The following is a 19507-nucleotide window of genomic DNA, read 5'->3' on the forward strand; positions in this document are numbered from 1 at the left end:
TCAATAGCGATGTATCACAAAAATAGCTCTCTTCCTTATTATTGTGTAACGTTAACTATAATATACTAGCTTGAACTCCAAAATGAATATCCTCATTTCACCACCTCCACCCACTACAATCACACGCCCCAATGTTATATTTAACTCATATTTAACTCCCTCCACCCCGGATAAAAGCACGTTAAGAAGCACCTTTTCTCTAATTCCAAAACGATGGACGAAATGACATTAAGAGAACGGAATTTACAATTAAAAGGCTGCATGGTTAACATGTGTTGCTAACTTTATCCGGTATCCTATCCTAATCTGTTATCGTTCCCTACATCTATAATTTAGAGGGGGATAATCCTCCAACAAGCTTATCTCACATGTTAATTGGATTCAGATGTGCTGATAATATCCGCAATATAAATCTTTAAACGTCTTACCTTTAAAAGTCCATCACAAACGGTCTATTATGCTGCAACTCTACTGCGCTGATAGCCTTGCCGCTAACTTCCGGGAACTATTGAGAGGCTCCACGATCCGCCATTGCTGTAAAAAAATTGTCCATTGGAGTGAACAGAGATGTCGCAACTCTTCTACTATAGGGCTCTACCCAAACCTAATCGGGGACTTCCATCCAAGTCAAACCTTTAGTCACTAGTATAGTTTTTAGCCCACTCCTCCTACTAGGATGGGTTAAATGCAGAGAACAAATGTCACTGTGTGTGCTGTGTGCTCTGCATGTGTGACCATTAAAGAGGGTTTCATCCCTCCCAATTATATTCTATTCTATATCAGTCTATAGCCTGCCCCCCTAACTTTTGTGTCCCTAAAACTGTACTTGTAGAAACAAACCTATGTCCACAAGCTTCTCAAGCAACGAAACAAGCAGTACATTAATTAAAAGTGAATCATTTTAAATATCATGTTAGGCCCCTTAAAAACACAGCTACAGCCCTGCATTAAACTGCGGAGCGGCGTTCACACAGCTGCAGAGAGGGAGCGAGGCAGCGAACTGTCCCAGCACCTGAAGGTGGACCAGCACCACGGAGGTGGATCAGATTCCCCTGGGAGCATTTCCCCTTCCACTAGTTTTGTTTTTACCAAAGACGAGAGCTTGAAACTAAATATCAATAAAACGCTCCTGTTTGAATCGATAGCGTTTAATCGCTGTTTGGGGCGTTAGGTTACAAAATACTACACAGACAGCGCTAGCTGGGAGATCGATCACTTTTATTTGCTAAACTATGCAGTAGGCCTACTATTAAATCCACGTAAATTACACATCACAGCAATGAGGCCAGATAAATTAAACCAGGATACCTCCTTTGCCGTCAAACACAGCTGCCTGTGTGCGTTTGATAAATACTTTCTGATGTTATATTTATTATATGCTACTTATCAGCTACATGGCCCTAACGTGTAAAGATATATACAAGCTTTTGTACAAGTGCTTTTCACAAGTAGACTCTTGCAGGCCAGAGTAGCTGGAGTGATTCAACTACAACAAAAAGACATATCTGAGAAGTGATCAGGACGAACAGAAAGAGGAAAAGGAAAAGAGAGATGAATAGACCAGGAGGGTCAGAGCAGGAGGAAGCCAAGAGGAGATGAAGACATTTGGGAAGAAGAAGAAATGTATGTGAGGAATAAAGATTAAGTGTCAGAAAGAGGGGCAGAGGCAGGGATGAGGAGGCAGATGAGACTCCAGCTGGACCACATGGTATGTTTTCATTCTCCTTGCATATTCCATTACAGCAGCATAATCTAGCAGCTCTAAGTATTGAAACATATTGATTGAAATGTGTTGCTGCACAGGTCAACTTTTGCTCTCTTAAGAGATGGGTGATGTCATTTGTGTACTTAATTATAACTAAGAACCTTTACTGTACTTACAGTAAACAGAATTATAGGGTATCATGAGCACTTCCTGCTGTTTTATGCTATATTTTAGTTTGTTTGTCTGACCACCTTGTTTCTATTGTGCATTAACACTTGTGTTAGGGCAGGGGTCGGCAACCCGCGGCCCACGGGCGGCCCTTTAAGCCCTCTGCTCTGGCTCCCTTGAGCTTAGACAAAGATAAGAAGGAAATAAAATAAAAGTATTTGTAGGACTATTTATATTTTGTTGCATGGTTGAAAATGTTTCGTATCTTGTATTTTGAGGTGATACTGTGACACATAAATAAAAAACAAAACGGTTTTAATTAGATCAACTAAAATATGCGTCACATCCTGCTACAGTCCCGTGCGAGCGCCTTTTCCTGCGGGTGAATAACCTGACACCCGGCTTGATGAGCGAACTATGGATAAGTCAAAGAAAAGTACCGGAGCAACACAGGAATTAAATTATGTTTGGACAGAGTTATATGCTTTCACAGCAAACGATGCTGGTTTATCGATATGTTTGATGTGTAGAGAGAAGTTGTCAAAGGTGCTGCAGCCTTTACGTATCGAGGAACAACATGGGAGAGGAAGACAGCTGACAATCTTCAGCCATAATTAAATAGGGTATGTAATTTATTTCAGAAAACACTTTTTGTTATATTCCATGGAATGCTCTTAACGTCCCGATAGCAATGAATATATTAAATGCTTTGACAATAAATACATACAAAAATTAATCTGTGGAAGCCGTAGCGCTGTAAAAAGCACGACCAATCATTTTAGCCGGGCCGGCTAAAATGATTGGATGGCCTACCTGCCTGTCAGCCTTCCATCTGTGCACAAACTTATCTCGTGGCCTCATTGATGATGCGTGTTTGTGTGTGTTGGAGGAGGGACTCTGTAAGAAAGTCTGAAGGAAGAGGCATATTTTTTCCGGTTGTGTATTTTCAAATTCTAGCGCACTCGAGCTGGTTTCTCCATTCTTACCTACCCTACCTTTAACTCTTTTTAGGGTGCAGCTATATGTTTTATTTATTTCAAAGTGGGCCCATTTTAATTTTATTTATTTTTTCCTTCAAATGTGCAGAGGACTCCCCAAGTGCTGTGTTTAATTTATTTTAAAGTAGGCCTGTGTATTATTTTTAATTCTCCTTATAGGAGTTCTTTGTTTCTTATTAGAGGTTAACAGTTTTATATAATGTAATAAATAGCCTAATACATGCAAAAAAAAACTGTAGTTTTTGTCTGATATAACAATAAATACAACTTTATTAGCTATCAAGCTATGAAATATGCTTTGCGGCCCCAGACAAAAAAATGTTTTGGAAAAAGGAGCAAAATGGCTCTTTTGGTCAAAAAGGTTCCAGACCCCTGTGTTAGGGCATGATTTAACAATAAATAGGTTAAGCAGTATAAAATACCACGTACCGTCCGCCCTCCCATGCCACCCTGGCATGACCCCTTGCCCCCCCTTTGCCACCTGTTAAATATGTTCGTTATTCTTGCGTCCAGGAGAGAAGCTTTAAAATGAGACTAAATGGAGTCTCTGAGAAGATTCAAATGGGATACTTTAATTAAAAAAGGCGCGGTAGTGTTTCAGACAGAATATTGTTCAGGCAGAAAACAGCTCTGGCTCTCATGAGCAAGAGAAGAGAGAGAATCCCTCGTCCGGTGCTGTTATATATCCTCTGCTGAGTCCTCCCCGCCAGCCGGCTCGCCTCGTCTCTAATGTCCGTTGTTGCATTTAAACAGAGGATTGGTACTTTTCACATTCAACATATGCTTAACACGCCTTTTCTCCTCATATTCTCTTTCATCACTTTAATCAATACTCTAAAAAATACAGAAAATACTTCACGGCTGGTTTGGTTTTCGGTCATTCCGGATGTTGTCACATGGTACTCTCGTCTGTAAACAATAATGTATTCAAATAAACTGTACCTTCATTTAATATTCAGCATGGTAGTATCTCGACATCTATAGTTGTAGTGTTAAATCAGTAGGTTTCGGTTTTCACCACACCATGTCATTTCGCTACTCAATTCACCTCTTTAGGAAATCGTATATTAGCCACATGCTAAATGCTAACCGGAGATGAAGGATTTTCAGAATAAAAGCTTAACTGGTTGTGCACGAGAATTTCAGGTTTTTTTAGTATAAATCAGCATTTTAACTGATGGCATGTTTAAACTAAATTATGCCATAAAACATTGATTTTAATTTCTAACAGTCCCTCCTTCCACACATAAAAGGTGTGTATAATACTGAAATCAATGAGTTCTTCATCTGAACTTTGCATAGTACATAACTCATATTACAAACATACAATCTAAATGGAATGGTTCAATTGGCTTAACTTTACATAAATATAAAATCAATTATTTGCCTGTGCTCAAACATAAAAGTTTTCCCTTGTGTATAACTTCTAGTGTTTACATTCAATATCATTCTTCAAAATAGCAGCAATGGCTTGGTATCAGAACATTTCTTCCTCCCTCCTTTCACAGAAACCGTTCTCATACCACGCTCAGTGTTAAGGCACTCTTTTTTACAAAGTGAAAAGAAACAAACCATTTTAGAATAGCAATGATTTATACAACATGAGATCCACCATATTAGAATAGTATAAAGTAATAAAGAATAAAATAAAATATCTTGGATTGGCAAAGTAAATTGAAAAATAAAAATAAACTATCTTGGAATAGTGTAAAGTAAATTGAAATGGATTCACTCAATTTTAGCATTTTATTTTGCTCACTTCTTCACATGATTTCATAATTTAAAGAATCACATCAGCTGGACATTCATTGATCAATCTCATCTCCGAACATCCATATCATTTAAACTAACTCATCATTGTCATCAACATCTGTATACAGGGTGGGTCGTCTTGTTCTGCTAGCATTTGTAACTGTCTCCTCATGAGAAATTTACCCTCCCTCCTTTCATACCATTTAAGGTATGAAAGTAATATGTTCTTTAGAAGGGGCCGTCGTGATCAATCGGTACGTTCTACTCTGGGGTACGGCATTCTAGACAGTCATTTCTGGGAGAAGATTTTGGTCAGTTACAACAGTTGTAGAATTTCATCACTTAAATGTTCCTACTAAGTACCTTTGGGTGGTCTGTTCTAATGCAGTGATAAAGTCCCTGAAATGGTGTGAGAACCGGTGGAATATCAATAACCCATTATACTAATTTATTTTCAATTATGGTCTACTTAAATAGCTATGCTAACCCCTTTAACAGTGTGTGGAACCTTGGGTGCCCGAGCATGTGATAATTAGTCCCTCCTTTAACAAGGACTTTAAAACAGAAGTCATTTCATTAATGGTTTGCAGTTCAATTCAGGAATTTACACTTATGGCAGATATGTTTCTCCTTTAAATAACATCTCTAAATGTCAGGTCATCACTGATTGAATGGATGACCTTTAGGAGCTGGTGGCGCTTGTCTTTTAAAACTCATACTCTGGTGCCGTGCGCTCCCTCTGAAGCTGCAAGTAAGATTTAAAACATCTGCAGGGTGGGTCGAACGACCCCTTCTCCCTGAACGATAGTTGTTGTAAAATATGCACCATCACAATGAGTGATCCAAGGCCCCGCATGTATTACTCCCAATTATATTCGTTTTTTTTTAAATTAAAATGTGCAATCTCTCTTTGCCCAATGTCTTTTTAAAACTCTACATCTTGGACGAAAAAAAAATGTTATTTCCACCTTAATCTTCCCTCCTGAGGTAATAACCATGCTACAATGGAGATATCAATACTCTAGATTGGAATACTATCTTTGGCTTGGTACTAGCTCTACCTTTAACATTTTCCATACAAATAAAGATTTGTCTGCTTTTATAGAGTGGTTACTAAAACCATTCCTTTAAACTGTAGGTCTATACTGTAACAAATTAAATCTTCCCCAAATTCACACATGAATAAAAAACACTTAAAGAATAATTTGTTCATATGATGAAAAGATTGAATAATATGTTCTACCCTCAGTGTGTTTTTAGGGTTATTTAATAGTTTCCTCTTTCTTTCTTTATAAATTCACCAATTGATTAATTCATGGCTAATAAATATTTTTCTTTACGTATTTCTCGTTGGTAAATAAGTGTGTTTATGTGTAAACTCACTCACTCCCGTTTTCCTTCTCTCCCCCTCTGGTTGTCAAGCCACGACCCCCTCACGTTCTGCCGGACCATGCCGACTCCTCCTTCCACCTTCTCCTCAGTCCATCCGCTCTTGGATCCTTCCGCTGTAACTCTTTTCAGTGTCCCATCTGCTTTGCATTTCATCTCCTCCTTTACAGTCTCTACTGGTTGCATGGAGGGCGTATTCCGCTCTCATGTCCCACACTCTGCTCTTGTGCCCAAATCTTGTGACTCAGCTTGGAACTTCATGTCCTGTGGGGGACCGATGAGAGAGTGCCTTTTTATGTCACCTGTAGTTCTGGATGCCTCAGGTGGAGATTTTTCAGCTCTGCTTCTCTGTCTGTTCGATGGAGGAGGAGGAGTCTTCCGTGGTGAGGTATTTTGTCTGCTTGGACGATGGGGTCGTGTGGTCTGACGGGCGGATAGATAGAAAGAGAGAGAGAACTCGGGAGGCATTACGTATAGTTCAATTCTAACACACCGAGGTAAAATAAATTCAACCTTTTCCACTCTATTTTCCTAATCTTACTATCCATCTTAGTTGTTAAATGTCATTTAAACACAATTCATGTCTACTAATAATTTTACCATATCCCTAAACATTGCTTTCACCCACTGTAACATGTTTACTCCAATTAACTCTTTCAGGAAACCATTTTCTTCTATGGTTTAAATACCTACATGTTTCAAGCACCACATATTTCACACACTATAAAAGAACGTCTCCATATTTTCTCCATCACTTTAATCCCACTGTTATTTAGAACCTTAGTAACTTTTGTGACTGGACATATCTGCAATGTCGCCACTATCTGCTGGGGAATCTTGTTCATAGAGTTTGTACATACAAAGCTGTCCTTTGGGTTAGTAGCCTGTGTCTAACAATCATTTTCAATAATTGTGCTCAGATAGGTCACCGGTAGGTTGTTCATAGCTTAACAGGGGGTGTTTCTGGTACAGACTAAAACATGGATCCAGTGTATTTAGAGATTCCCCTAATCTGTAAATCCCCATCATTTACATATCCCGATCACTTAAACCCATCTCATCATTTGATACAAGAACTGCATATAGGGGGGGTGAATCATCTTGATTATAACCGCCTCACCTTTGGGAACGAGTATTTCTAACTCCTCCTCTTGTTGCTCAGCTGATCTTTTGGCTCTGGGGATAAGTGAAAGTCTCTGAAACACAGCTGGAGTCTTGTTAGTGAGGTGGGCATTCTCTATGAGGGAACTAATGGTTCCATGTTTTACTTGATATTGTACTCCCCTTCCAACCAGAAAGGTGCCAAGTGTAATGAGCACAATCGACAATGCTACTCTGCCTCTTATCCCTAGGGGACCCCACAATTGGTTTGGCTTTGTTCTTGTCATCATCTCCATTTTATCCCTGGTTGTGCCCGTTACAGAATTTAAATAATGAGTACAAAAATAACATACAAAAAATTGGACTCTTTTTCAGATGTAAAACAAAAAATAAGTTTTCACATTAATGTACAATCTATAAAAATCTATAGACAATTCGTCTTTTGAGCTGTTTCTATCTTTATCTTATTTCTATTTATTGTTTTGTTCCAGCTCTGCCAAATCAGTCCTAACTCCCAATAATGTTCTGGAAGTTGCCAGTGAAGGGTGACAATGTGTGAGGTGGTGTCAATTTGCTCCTTTTTCTTTACCTTTAAACCGGAGCGCGTGGGAAGTTTGTTACAACTTTTCACGCTTCCGTCCACCGGGGATGAGCCCACTGTCTTTTGTGAACCTTCACCCTCACCCAATCACCTGGCCGAACAGGAGTCTCTTCTGGTGTCTCGTCTGGTATCTCTGTAGTTTTCCTAGCCTGTGTAGACAAAACTTGGATAATATTAGTCAGAGTTCTGACATATTCATCCACTTCTATTTGTCTAATATCTAAAACTGGACCACTCCCTCCTTGGAGAAGGCCCAAGCTTCGGCATACCTCTTGTTGTTATGAGACCTATTGTTGACAAACTTGTTATTATTTATTAACTACAACTTCACTGAAATCAACATATCTGTATAATCATGACACTCCCCCCTTTGAGCATGAAATGCTCAATTAATATTGCAATGATTACCGTATTATGAACAGGACATGTAAAACCCATAACGTTGCATTAAATAAATATAAATTCTCCGTGTACCCACAAGGCGTACAAAAATATCGTATGATGTATGGCTTTCTGATGGCATAAATGCATATTCACAATTTTTTTTCCATTAGCACTTCTAATAGTTTACTTGTTTCAATAATGGCTTTTGTCATGGTATTATGCATCATCGTTGCTGCGAAAAACAATACCCCTGGTGTCGCTAATGCGTCTCAATAATTCTAGGATTAGAGGATTTGTTGACACTGTTGAACTAACATATGATAAAATAATATTTCTCCAAACTGGAGGGAAAATATGAACTATTCTCACAGAGGGTGACCTGCATGAAGGGCTGGTGCCTTAAGCACTACTGTTCCGCCCTCCAGGCAGCTTTTCTTGTGTTTTGTGTTGTTTAGCACCTCCTATGTTGAAACGTGATACTGCACCGTAGTTTAAAAGTATATAAGACCACATGTTCAGTTATATGTGAGAGCCCAGCAATAGAGAACCGCAGTGACGCGTCGTAAAACCCGGAAGTAAGTTAGCATTTTTAGCACTTCCGATTCCTTCCTCAAAAAGCAATGCATTTTTTCCATAGGGTTTTGGAAAATAGCTCGAAATAAGGTCTGTGGTTGACACAAATTTAAGAGGTAATTGACGTTTTGTTCTACGACATTAAATACATCAGCAGTGACCCCACTGGGGATTTTTGAAGAGTTTACGTGTCTGAAAAACGATGGTTGTTACCGAATGGCTGAATAGGACTACAGAAATTGTCGAGGCCGTTGTACGTCATTACGCCGAACACGTAAACACTCCCGCTAAGTTTGTTTCCCCCTGTGTTCTGCTTGAAAGCAAGTACCTGCCTATCTTTAGTATCTGTATATCTATATCTGACCATTAGAATCTGTATTTTAAAATTGTCGTTTTTAACACCGTAGTTTTACAAATTATAGAATAATTAATTACCAGTGTTTTCCAATTTTACTCGGCAGTTCGTTTCGTTGGCTAACGTTAGCTAAAGCTAGCGCTACTAGTTAGCTACGCAATGGTTTGTTGCTTTGCTCCGGGTTGCAGCCACAGGTCTTCGCATGAAACGTGCTTGTTCTATCGTTTCCCGGCCAATGTTTTCCAAAGGAGAGTCTGGATTCGTGCCATGAGGTAAGCTGACGTTACATTTTTGTCCATGTCACAGTGAAATGTAAATAATGGGTAGTGACTGTATCGCCGTTATAGAGATGGCGCTGCTGAAAAGACCACAACATAAGTAAAGATAATGAATACATCCTATTAAAACCTGTGTGGCTTATATGATAAGTCTAATTAGTACAAGCAGCATAACGTTTCACCATGTAACTAAAGATTGTAGTCAGGGAAATCAGTTTGACATATTGAACTATGAACAAATCACCTCTGGCTGGCAGAGAACTCTCTGCTCCATAGCTTCTCTTGGACATAAAATCACATGTACATTTTACATTTATATTCAATTTAATATTCCATCCCTCACATACTTTTGTATATATAATAACTTATATTTTGTTTTTCTTGTTATGCTGCTGCAACACAAACATTTCCCAAATTGGGATCAATACAGTAATATCTTATCTTAATTAATTAAGAAATATAACTATTATAATTATTGTAGCAGCTGACACCTATTTTCAATATGGATTAATCTACCATTTATTTATTTAGTTCAATTTTCATCTATAAAAATGTCAAAATAGTGAAAATGTTCACGAGACTTATCAAAGTGCAAGGTTATATCTTTAGATGTTTTGTTTTAGCCTATGTACTGTATGTCTTAATGCTCTTACAGTATATGGGACGGTGTGACTTCCATGAAACTATATTTTATATCTTCCCAACAGACGAGCTGACAGGAAACCTAACACTCTAACAACCACAACATTGCAAAGGCGAGTAAATGTAAATTAAAAACAATTCACAATTTTTTTATTTCTTCTTCCTTGCAGTGAGGTGAAACTGACCTTGCACTTGGTGCCAGTAAGGATGTTGCTCACGCAGGCTGAATGTTTCTCCTTCCTTACTGACAAAGAAGCCCTTGATTTGCAATGCTTCACTAATTGTCATTTCCCTGGCTCTGTAGGGACACTTTACCTCCAGCACAGCGGAAGACCCTACCAGACCATCCGGAGATGCCCCCAACAATCCTGATAGGGAGAGCCACAAATCTGACTCATGGACCTGCATCTGAGTTGCAGTGGTGAATGCCCTGACGCCCTCACATTCATTCATAGTCCCCCACTGTACAGACAAAACACCATCAAGGGCCTGTTGTTGCCTTAGCACCCTGGCAATAAAGGAAGCAGTCACACGCTTTGACCTCAGGATAGCTCCAAAGTTGCTGGCAGTCAACCTTCCTTTCCTGAACAAATGCCAGTTTGGGCTGGTTCGCTGACCAGTGGTAGCCACCTGAATTGCCCTCTGTTGCTCTTCAGACAATGCCTTGCTTGCCACTCAGGTCCCTGATGCCCAACAGATTTGATAATTTCAGGAACAGTAAGTGTTTCCAAGCTGTAGTGTTCCTCTTCTGGCTCGGGGGAGAGAAGCCAAGAAATTCCTGAGAACCTGCCCCCGAGTCTGTCCCTCAGCCAGTCACGATCTTCGGAGGTGGGCTCTCCTGTCAGCGGATTAAATTAGTTATTGGTTTCAACAGTCACATTAAAACAGTTACTAAATCAGCTTACTATCACCTAAAGAACATATCTAGGATTAAAAGACTAATGTCACAGCAGGATTTGGAAAAACGTGTCCATGCTTTTATCTTCAGTAGACTGGACTACTGCAATGGTGTCTTCACAGGTCTCATTAAAGAATCTATTAGAAATCTGCAGCTGATTCAGAACACCGCTGATCAAGTCCTTACCAACACTAAGAAATTGGATCACATCGCTCCAGTTCTGAAGTCTTTACACTGGCTTCCTGTGTGTCAAAGAATAGATTTCAAAATACTGCTGCTGTTTATAAAGCACTGAATGGTTTAGGACCAAAATGCATTTCTGACCTCCTGCTAAATTATGAACCATCCAGATCTCTCAGGTCTTCAGGGACTGGTCAGCTTTCTGTCCCCAGAGTCAGAACTAAACATGGTAAAGCAGCGTACAGTTATTATGCTCCAAATATCTGGAACAAACTCCCAGAAACCTGCAGGTCCGCTGCAACTCTTACTACTTTTAAATCCAGGCTGAAGACTTTTCTTTTTGTCGCTGCTCTTAATTGAACTATTCATATCTTAGACTGCACTGTAACTTTTATCCATGTATTTTTTCTTTTAATGTTTATTTTATTAGCTTTTCTTTTTAATGACTGATTTGAAATGCCATTTTCTTAATGTCTTTCATTTTTTGTAAAGCACTTTGAATTGCCTTGTGTTGAAAAGTGCTATATAAATAAACTTGCCTTGCCTAATAAAGATTTCATGTGACACATACAATTGATTTGTTGATGGGAATGAATGTGAATAAATTAACTCGGTCTTAAAAGGTTAACGGTACTTTTGCTATCACTACTCACCGACACTATAAACCTTGTCCCTCATGCTAGCCCTGACAACACCGATAAGCACACCTTCATCTAGGCTGCACTGTAACGTGTCCTGACTTCTCTCCTCTATCTACACTCTTCTTGTCATCTTTGTAAAACGATATCAGACTGGTAATTAACACAGCCATGACTTCTAGTTAAATTCAGTGTGGCTAAAATGAAAAGCTTTGTTAAAATATGCAAGCACGCGAAAGTCAAATTCAGCTTTATTGTCAAAAATTCTACATGTGTTATACATCCAGAGATATCTAAATATCGTTTCCCACAGTGTGACATGTATACATAAAACAAAAGGGCCTAGATAAACGTGGTATACATTAAACAAAACGGGCCTAGATAACCGGTGTATACAGTTTAAAATGTAATATATTTAAAGTGTTCAAAGTGCAGTTTCAGTGCAAGTCAGTTGAAACGATCTTAAATTGGCGTGACGTTGAAGTCGTGCGACCCTGCTGCTGTACTGGCTTGTAGTTCGTTTATAGCATAACGTTAGCATTTCGCTTTTGGCGACTAGATTTATGATTCAAAAATTATAAAAGTAGGGTTGACATGTGGAGATTATCCGGCTGAACAAAACGTGATCCCTCCCTTAAATGTGTGTCAACCACAGACCTTATTTCGAGCTATTTTCCAAAATCCTATGGAGAATTTGCATTGGTTTTTCGCGAAGGAACCGGAAGAAGTTTACTTCCGGGTTTTACGACACGTCACTGCGGTTCTCTATGCCACATGGTGATCTCTATCCAGTGCAATCCTTTGATTTGGCTCCTCGTACGCATTGCTTGTGAGTAATTATTTGTTGTTTAAAACTATATCTTCTAGTTTTAAAGCTTATTTGAGTTGTTTGGATGTTTTAGCATGTCATCCGTTCTGTGAAACTAATTCAATGTATATGTCTGTTTTATTTTAGTTTTACTCCTTTGCTGTAACGGCATGTCCATTGAGTCCATAGTAAAGCTGGAGCTTAACGCTATATCCTGACTCTCGTGTCCATTATTTGGGAGTTTGGCTGGCTGCCTACTTTTGATTAGAAACGTCATCAGGAGGACAGTACAGTAAAAAAGCAAGTAATCAGATGGTAAAGCATCTACGATTGCAACGGATTAAATCACACCACATAAAAACTGCGCCATGTCAGCTAAAGAGAGTGATAAGATGTCTGATGTCACGAGCAGCGCCCGCACATCTTCAACCTCAGCCAGTGCAGCAACAAAGGCCCGTGCTAAAGCAGAGGCAGCACGTGTACGTGCGTCATTCGCAGACAGGGACGCTAAGCTGAAACTAGAGCTAGCAGAAAGAGAGGCCCAGACAGCTCTGGAAAAGGCGAGGTTGGAGGTTCAATTGGAATCTTTGGCTCTCCAGAGAGAGGCAGCTGCTGCCAGTGCTCAGGCAGACGTATTGGAAGCAGCGGAAGAGCAGCATAAACCACCTCGCAGCCAAAGAGAGATGGAAGACCGCACAGGTGCATACTTACAACAACAGAATGAGCTACATATGACCCCATCTCACAAAGTCCCTGAACAGTTCCCCATACAACGTGACGACAGCCTAATTACATGGGGGATCGCATATGAGGGGTTTCAAATCAAACCTTCTGCCCAGCAGGCCTTCAAATCTGAGCATTCCATGCCTTTCAACCCTACAGCCTCCAAACCATTTTCAGAATTCTGCCATCAGAATGAAGACCTTCCATATATAAAGCCACATATGCAAAATACGAACCCTTCAGCTCAACCCTATTTTCCTCAATATTACACTAAGTCAGCTGCCGCAGCAAAAACCCCTGATGTAACAGACTTTGTAAAGTACTTAGCACGTCGGGAGCTGGTGAACACAGTTCTCAACCAGTTTGATGACCAACCTGTAAGCTTTAGGGCATGGCAGTCTTCCTTCCTCAATGCTATCAGAGGCCTCGATCCTTTCAGCCAGTGAGGAATTAGATCTTCTGACAAAATGGCTAGGGAATGAATCGTCCCACCACGTCAAGAAAATCCGTCAAGTGCATGTTAACAATCCTGAGGCGGCACTGAGATAAGCATGGGACAGATTAATGGAGTGTTATGCTGCACCAGAAGTAATTGAAAATGCTCTTTTCAAGAAATTGGACATGTTTCCCAAGATCTCCAGCAAAGACTATATAAAACTCAGAGAGCTTGGAGACCTCCTCATGGAGTTTCAGTCAGCAAAGAAGGATGGATATCTGCCTGGGTTGGCCTTCCTGGACACTGCTCGCGGGATTGGTCCCATTGTAGAGAAACTTCCATATGCACTACAGGAGAAATGGATTTCCAAAGGCTCCAAGTTCAAGGAGGAACATCACTGCCTCCTTCCCCCGTTCTCCTTCTTTGTTGACGTTATCTGCCACGAAGCACGCACCAGGAACGACCCAAGCTTCGCTCTCTTCAGCAATAGCAACCCTCCTGCAAAAGATAAACCACTTTATCAACCAGGGAAACTTCCAGTTACAGTCCACAAGACAGACATTTCCATCGACGTTGAACATGACAAAAACAACACTCCAGAGCAAGATGAGGATCCAGCAAAGAGCTGTCCTATCCATCACAAACCACATCCATTAAGGAAGTAACGTGGATTCAGAGCAAAAACACTAGATGAAAGGAAAAGTTTTCTCCGTGAAAACAGGATTTGCTACAGGTGTTGTGCATCAACATTCCACATGGCCAGAGATTGTAAAGTTGCTTGGAAATGCACAGAGTGTGAAAGTGATCGGCATATCGCGGCCATGCATCCAGGTCCAGCACATCAGGCATCTATAGCTCCAACCCTAGCACCAGAGCAAAGCGAGGAGGGAAAAGAGCTTATGTGTGACCCTGCACCTACTGTCACCTCAAAGTGCACAGATATTTGTGGAGAAGGACAGCCTACTATGTCCTGCTCTAAAATATGCCTGGTTCGTGTGTTTTCACTTACGCCGTGCTAGACGACCAGAGCAACCGCTCTTTAGCAAGGCCAGAATTATTTGAGCTGTTTAATGTCAAGAGTCACTCAACTCGATACTCACTAAGAACATGCGCTGGAGTCATCGACATGTCTGGCAGAAAAGCTGAAGGTTTCCAGATTGAGCCAGTGTACGAAGGACTTACCCTCACCTTACCATCACTGATTGAGTGCAATCAAATTCCAACCAAGCCGTAGCAGGTCACATCCCGGAGTTGGATCCGGACGCCCAAATTCTCCTCTTGTTAGGGAGAGACATTATAAGAGTGCATAAAGTGAGAGAGCAGGTCATCGGACCTCACAGTGCTCCCTTCGCTCAGCGGCTGGATTTGGGCTGGGTTGTGGTTGGGGAAGTGTGCCTCGGTAATGCCCACAAACCAAGCATCAACACCTACAAGACTCAAGTGTTGGAGAATGGACGACCTTCCTACTTGACACCCTGCGACAGCTCCATAGACCTGAAAGAGAGAGTGTGCTACGGCGAGGAGCGACGAGATAGCCTCCTCAGCACACACAAAGCCAACATGGATAAAGTAACGGAGCATAACATGGGTCAACATGTGTTCGAAACAACCGAAAACGACAACAAGCTTCCCTTATCCATCCAGGATGCTGCCTTTTTAAAGATCATGGATTCAGAGGTGTACAGGGATGAGAAGAACAACTGGGTTGCTCCACTGCCGTTCAAGGTGCCACGTAGACGGCTCCCAAACAACCGCAGGCAAGCGCTCAATCGTCTCAACTCACTGATTCAAACCCTCAACAAGAAACCTGTGATGAAAGAACAGTTCATTGCCTTCATGGGAAAGGTTTTTGAGGATGACCACGCAGAGCCAGCACCCCCTCTCATGGAAAATGAGGAGTGTTGGTACTTGCCAACCTTCGGCGTCTACCACCCTCAAAAACACAACCAAATAAGGGTGGTGTTTGATTCCAGCGCACAAGAAGACGGCGTCTCCATCAACAATGTCCTGTTGACTGGCCCTGACCTCAATAATAGCCTATTGGGAGTCCTGATCCGATTTCGAAAGGAGCCAGTGGCAATAATGGCTGATATCCAAAAAATGTTCTATTGCTTTCTCGTCAGACAAGATCACCGCAACTTTTTGAAGTTCTTATGGTTCAGGAACAACGATCCAATGAAGGACATCGTCGAGTACCGGATGAAAGTTCACGTTTTTGGCAACAGTCCCTCGCCTTCCATCGCCATCTACGGGCTCAGGCTTGCCGCCAAAGAAGGTGAACACGAACATGGTACTGAAACACGACAGTTTGTAGAAAGACACTTCTACGTTGACGACGGGCTTGTGTCCCTGCCAACTGAAACAAAGGCTATAAGTCTTCTCCAAAGAACCCAAGCATCTCTTGCGGAGTCAAACCTCCGCCTCCACAAGATCGTCTCCAACAGCCCAGTTGTAATGAAGGCTTTTCCACCAGAGGAACATGCTCAAAGCATCAAGGATTTAGACCTAAGCGGTGACACCACAGCTGTACAGCGGAGTCTGGGATCATGCTGGGAGATAGCTAATGACACATTCACCTTCAACGTGTCAGCGTGTGACAAGCCATTCACTCGATGTGGCGTGTTGTCAACAGTGAACAGCGTCTTTGATCCCCTTGGTCTGGCAGATCCAGTCACTGTACAAGGAAGAGTTCTCCTACGAGACCTCACCAGTCATACATCCGATTGGGATGCTCCACTCCCAGAGGAGAAACGGAGAGAATGGGAAGTCTGGCGAGACTCACTCCAAGAGTTAAAGCAGCTTTATGTCCGACGCACCTACACAAAAGTTTCCCTCTCCAAAGCAAGACACGTGGAATTGTGTGTGTTTTCCGATGCCTCCAACAAGGCTAGTGGTGCGGTGGCTAACCTGAGGACTATCGACGAAGATGGGGACATTTCTGTCGGCTTTGTCTTAGGGAAAGCCAAGCTCGCTCCTCTTTCCGAACCAACAATCCCTAGGCTCAAACTTTTTGCTGCGGTCCTAGCCGTGGAAATGGCAGACTTCATTATCAGCGAGATCGACACCAAGATGGATGCAGTTACATTTTACTGTGATAGCAAGGTAGTTCTCGGTTACATACATAACGAGGTAAAGCGCCTCTATGTGTATGTGCATAACAGAGTTCAGCGGATACGTCAATCGACCAAGCCAGAGCAGTGGCTATACGTACCAACAGAGCACAACCCGGCTGATCACGCATCCAGGGCTGTCCCTGCTTCACACCTCCTGAAATCTACATGGCTCAGCGGACCAGCCTTCCTTCATCGACCACATAAGGACCTGCAAGAAAACCCTGAGTCCTTCAAACTTATCAGTCCTGAACTCGACGTGGAAGTGCGGTCTGAGCTGTCAAGCTTCCACACACAAGTTCAGAAGCAAAGTCTCACCACAGAAAGGTTCGAACACTTCTCTACGTGGGGCTCATTGTTGAGAGCTATTGGTTTCCTTGTTCATATAGCTCATTCCTCCACATCTACGAACAATGCTAAAGAATGTAGAGGGTGGCATCAGTGCAAACAACCCCGCACTCCAGATGAAATTTCTCAAGCTATGGATGTCATCATAACGGTGGTCCAAAAAGAGGCCTTCCCAGAGGAATTCTCTGTGCTTACCGATGGCAAGCCCCTCCCGAAGAGCAGCCCGCTCTTCAAACTCAGCCCTGTGCTTCAAAAAGGTCTCATGAGAATTGGAGGCAGAATCAAACATGCACCACTGGAACATGCCGAGAAGAACCCACTAGTTCTACCAAAGCACAGCCATATTTCTACTCTTTTAGTACGCCACCACCATGCACCGGCAAAACATCAAGGCCGACATTTCACCGAAGTGGCCGTCAGATCCGCTGGCCTGTGGATCATTGGATGTAAGAGGCTCATCGGCTCAGTTTTACACAACTGCATCCCCTGTCGGAAGCGCAAACCATGGCAGACTTGCCACCTGAACGCCTCAGCATATCACCTCCATTCACCTATGTGGGTTTGGATGTTTTTGGACCCTGGCAAGTCACTGCAAGGCGTACAAGAGGTGGGAATGCCGAGAGCAAGCGTTGGGCGATTCTGTTTACCTGCATGAGCACTAGAGCAGTGCATATCGAGGTAATTGAGTCCATGGACTCCTCTAGCTTCATCAACGCTCTAAGGCGCTTCTTCGCACACCGTGGACCAGCCAAGCAACTGAGGTCAGATCGGGGAACCAACTTCATTGGTGCTAGCAATGAGCTTGGATTGACCAAGCAACAACAAGGATCCGGTATTCAGAGGTATCTGAGTGAGCAAGGTTGCTCCTGGGAGTTCAATCCCCCCCATTCTTCTCACATGGGAGGGTCCTGGGAGCGAATGATTGGAGTAGCTCGCTGAATACTTGAATCCATGCTATTGCAACAACACATACGCCTCTCCCATGAAGTCTTGTGCACACTCATGGCTGAAGTTTTGGCTATAATAAACACCAGACCACTGGTTCCAGTCTCTTCCGACCCAGATAACCCTTTCATCCTGACACCGGCAATGTTGCTTACACAGAAGGTCGGTGCTCCACCTCCACCTGGAGATTTCTCAGACAAGGACCTCCTTCGAAGTCAATGGAGACAAGTGCAAACCCTTGCAAGCATGTTCTGGACCCGCTTGAAACGTGAGTATCTTCCAACACTTCAGAATCGTCGCAAGTGGAACGAGGACCTTCGCAACTTAAGAGAAGGAGATGTGGTGCTGTTGAAAGACAGCCAAGCTATAAGGAATATTTGGCCCATGGCGCTTTTGACATCTACATTTCCAAGCCAGGACGGAAAGGTGCGGAAGCTTGAAGTTAAGATCACTGCTCAAGGAATTTCTAAGATATTCCTGAGACCTGTTACGGAAGTCATTCTTCTTTTGCCTAAAGAGGACTGTTGAGATCAGGAAAATATGTAATACTGGCATCACAGACGCCATGCGGGGAGTGTTCTGCCCTCCAGGCAGCTTATCTTGTGTTTTGTGTTGTTTAGCACCTCCTATGTTGAAACGTGGTACATTCACCGTAGACCAGTATTTAAAAGTATATAAGACCACATGTTCAGTTATATGTGAGAGCCCAGCAGTGCCACATGGTGTTCTCTATCCAGTGCAATCCTTTGATTTGGCTCATCGTACGCATTGCTTGTGAGTAATTATTTGTTGTTTAAAACTATATCTTCTAGTTTTAAAGCTTATTTGAGTTGTTTGGATGTTTTAGCATCTCATCCGTTCTGTGAAACTAATTCAATGTATATGTCTGTTTTATTTTAGTTTTACTCCTTTGCTGTAACGGCATGTCCATTGAGTCCATAGTAAAGCTGGAGCTTAACGCTATATCCTGACTCTCGTGTCCATTATTTGGGAGTTTGGCTGGCTGTCTACTTTTGATTAGAAACGTCATCAGGAGGACAGTACAACTACACTATAAATCAGTAAAGTTACTCAAGAATAAATAAATAAAGACTGATTCTTGAAACTGTTGTAAAAACCATACAACTTCTTCATCCAAGCTCTCAATCAGTGTTATGTTATTTAATCTGCAGCTCATGCCTTAAAACAGATACTTCAGACCGATTATAAAATTGCGTTTATGAGAAAAATGTAATCTGACTCCATAAATCACATAATTGTTTAATTAAAAACTGCACTTCTGGCGAAGAATAAATGAAGTTCCCCTTTAAACACAGCCCCGGTCTTCTGACGGGGTCTATTTATGTAATGGCTGGAAAATGTTGGGCCAGTCTCTGTCTCTCCGTCACTGTTCTCCCGCTAACAGTCACTCTCTAGTTCAGCTGGGTTCTTGTTGACTTCTTCACTGGTTTGAGACAAGCGACCCTATTGGAACA

General features: G+C 41.9%; 1 protein-coding gene and 1 long non-coding RNA gene across 2 annotated transcripts in view; both read left to right on the plus strand.

The window, feature by feature from the left end:
• The window catches only part of LOC307022744 (uncharacterized protein), a gene marked incomplete at its 5' end in the record, with an annotated part of 97258 nt that overhangs the window by 40640 nt on the left and 37111 nt on the right, over window positions 1-19507 (plus strand). The gene's annotated exons all lie outside the window — the stretch shown is intronic.
• On the plus strand, window positions 9072-10635 carry LOC307022649. Its single transcript, XR_013803467.1, has 3 exons — window positions 9072-9298; window positions 10012-10059; window positions 10251-10635. It is a non-coding gene; the product is annotated as an uncharacterized lncRNA (long non-coding RNA).

This window comes from Notothenia rossii (genome assembly GCF_949606895.1).
Source record: "Notothenia rossii genome assembly, chromosome: 10".
NCBI classification, from domain to species: domain Eukaryota; kingdom Metazoa; phylum Chordata; class Actinopteri; order Perciformes; family Nototheniidae; genus Notothenia; species Notothenia rossii.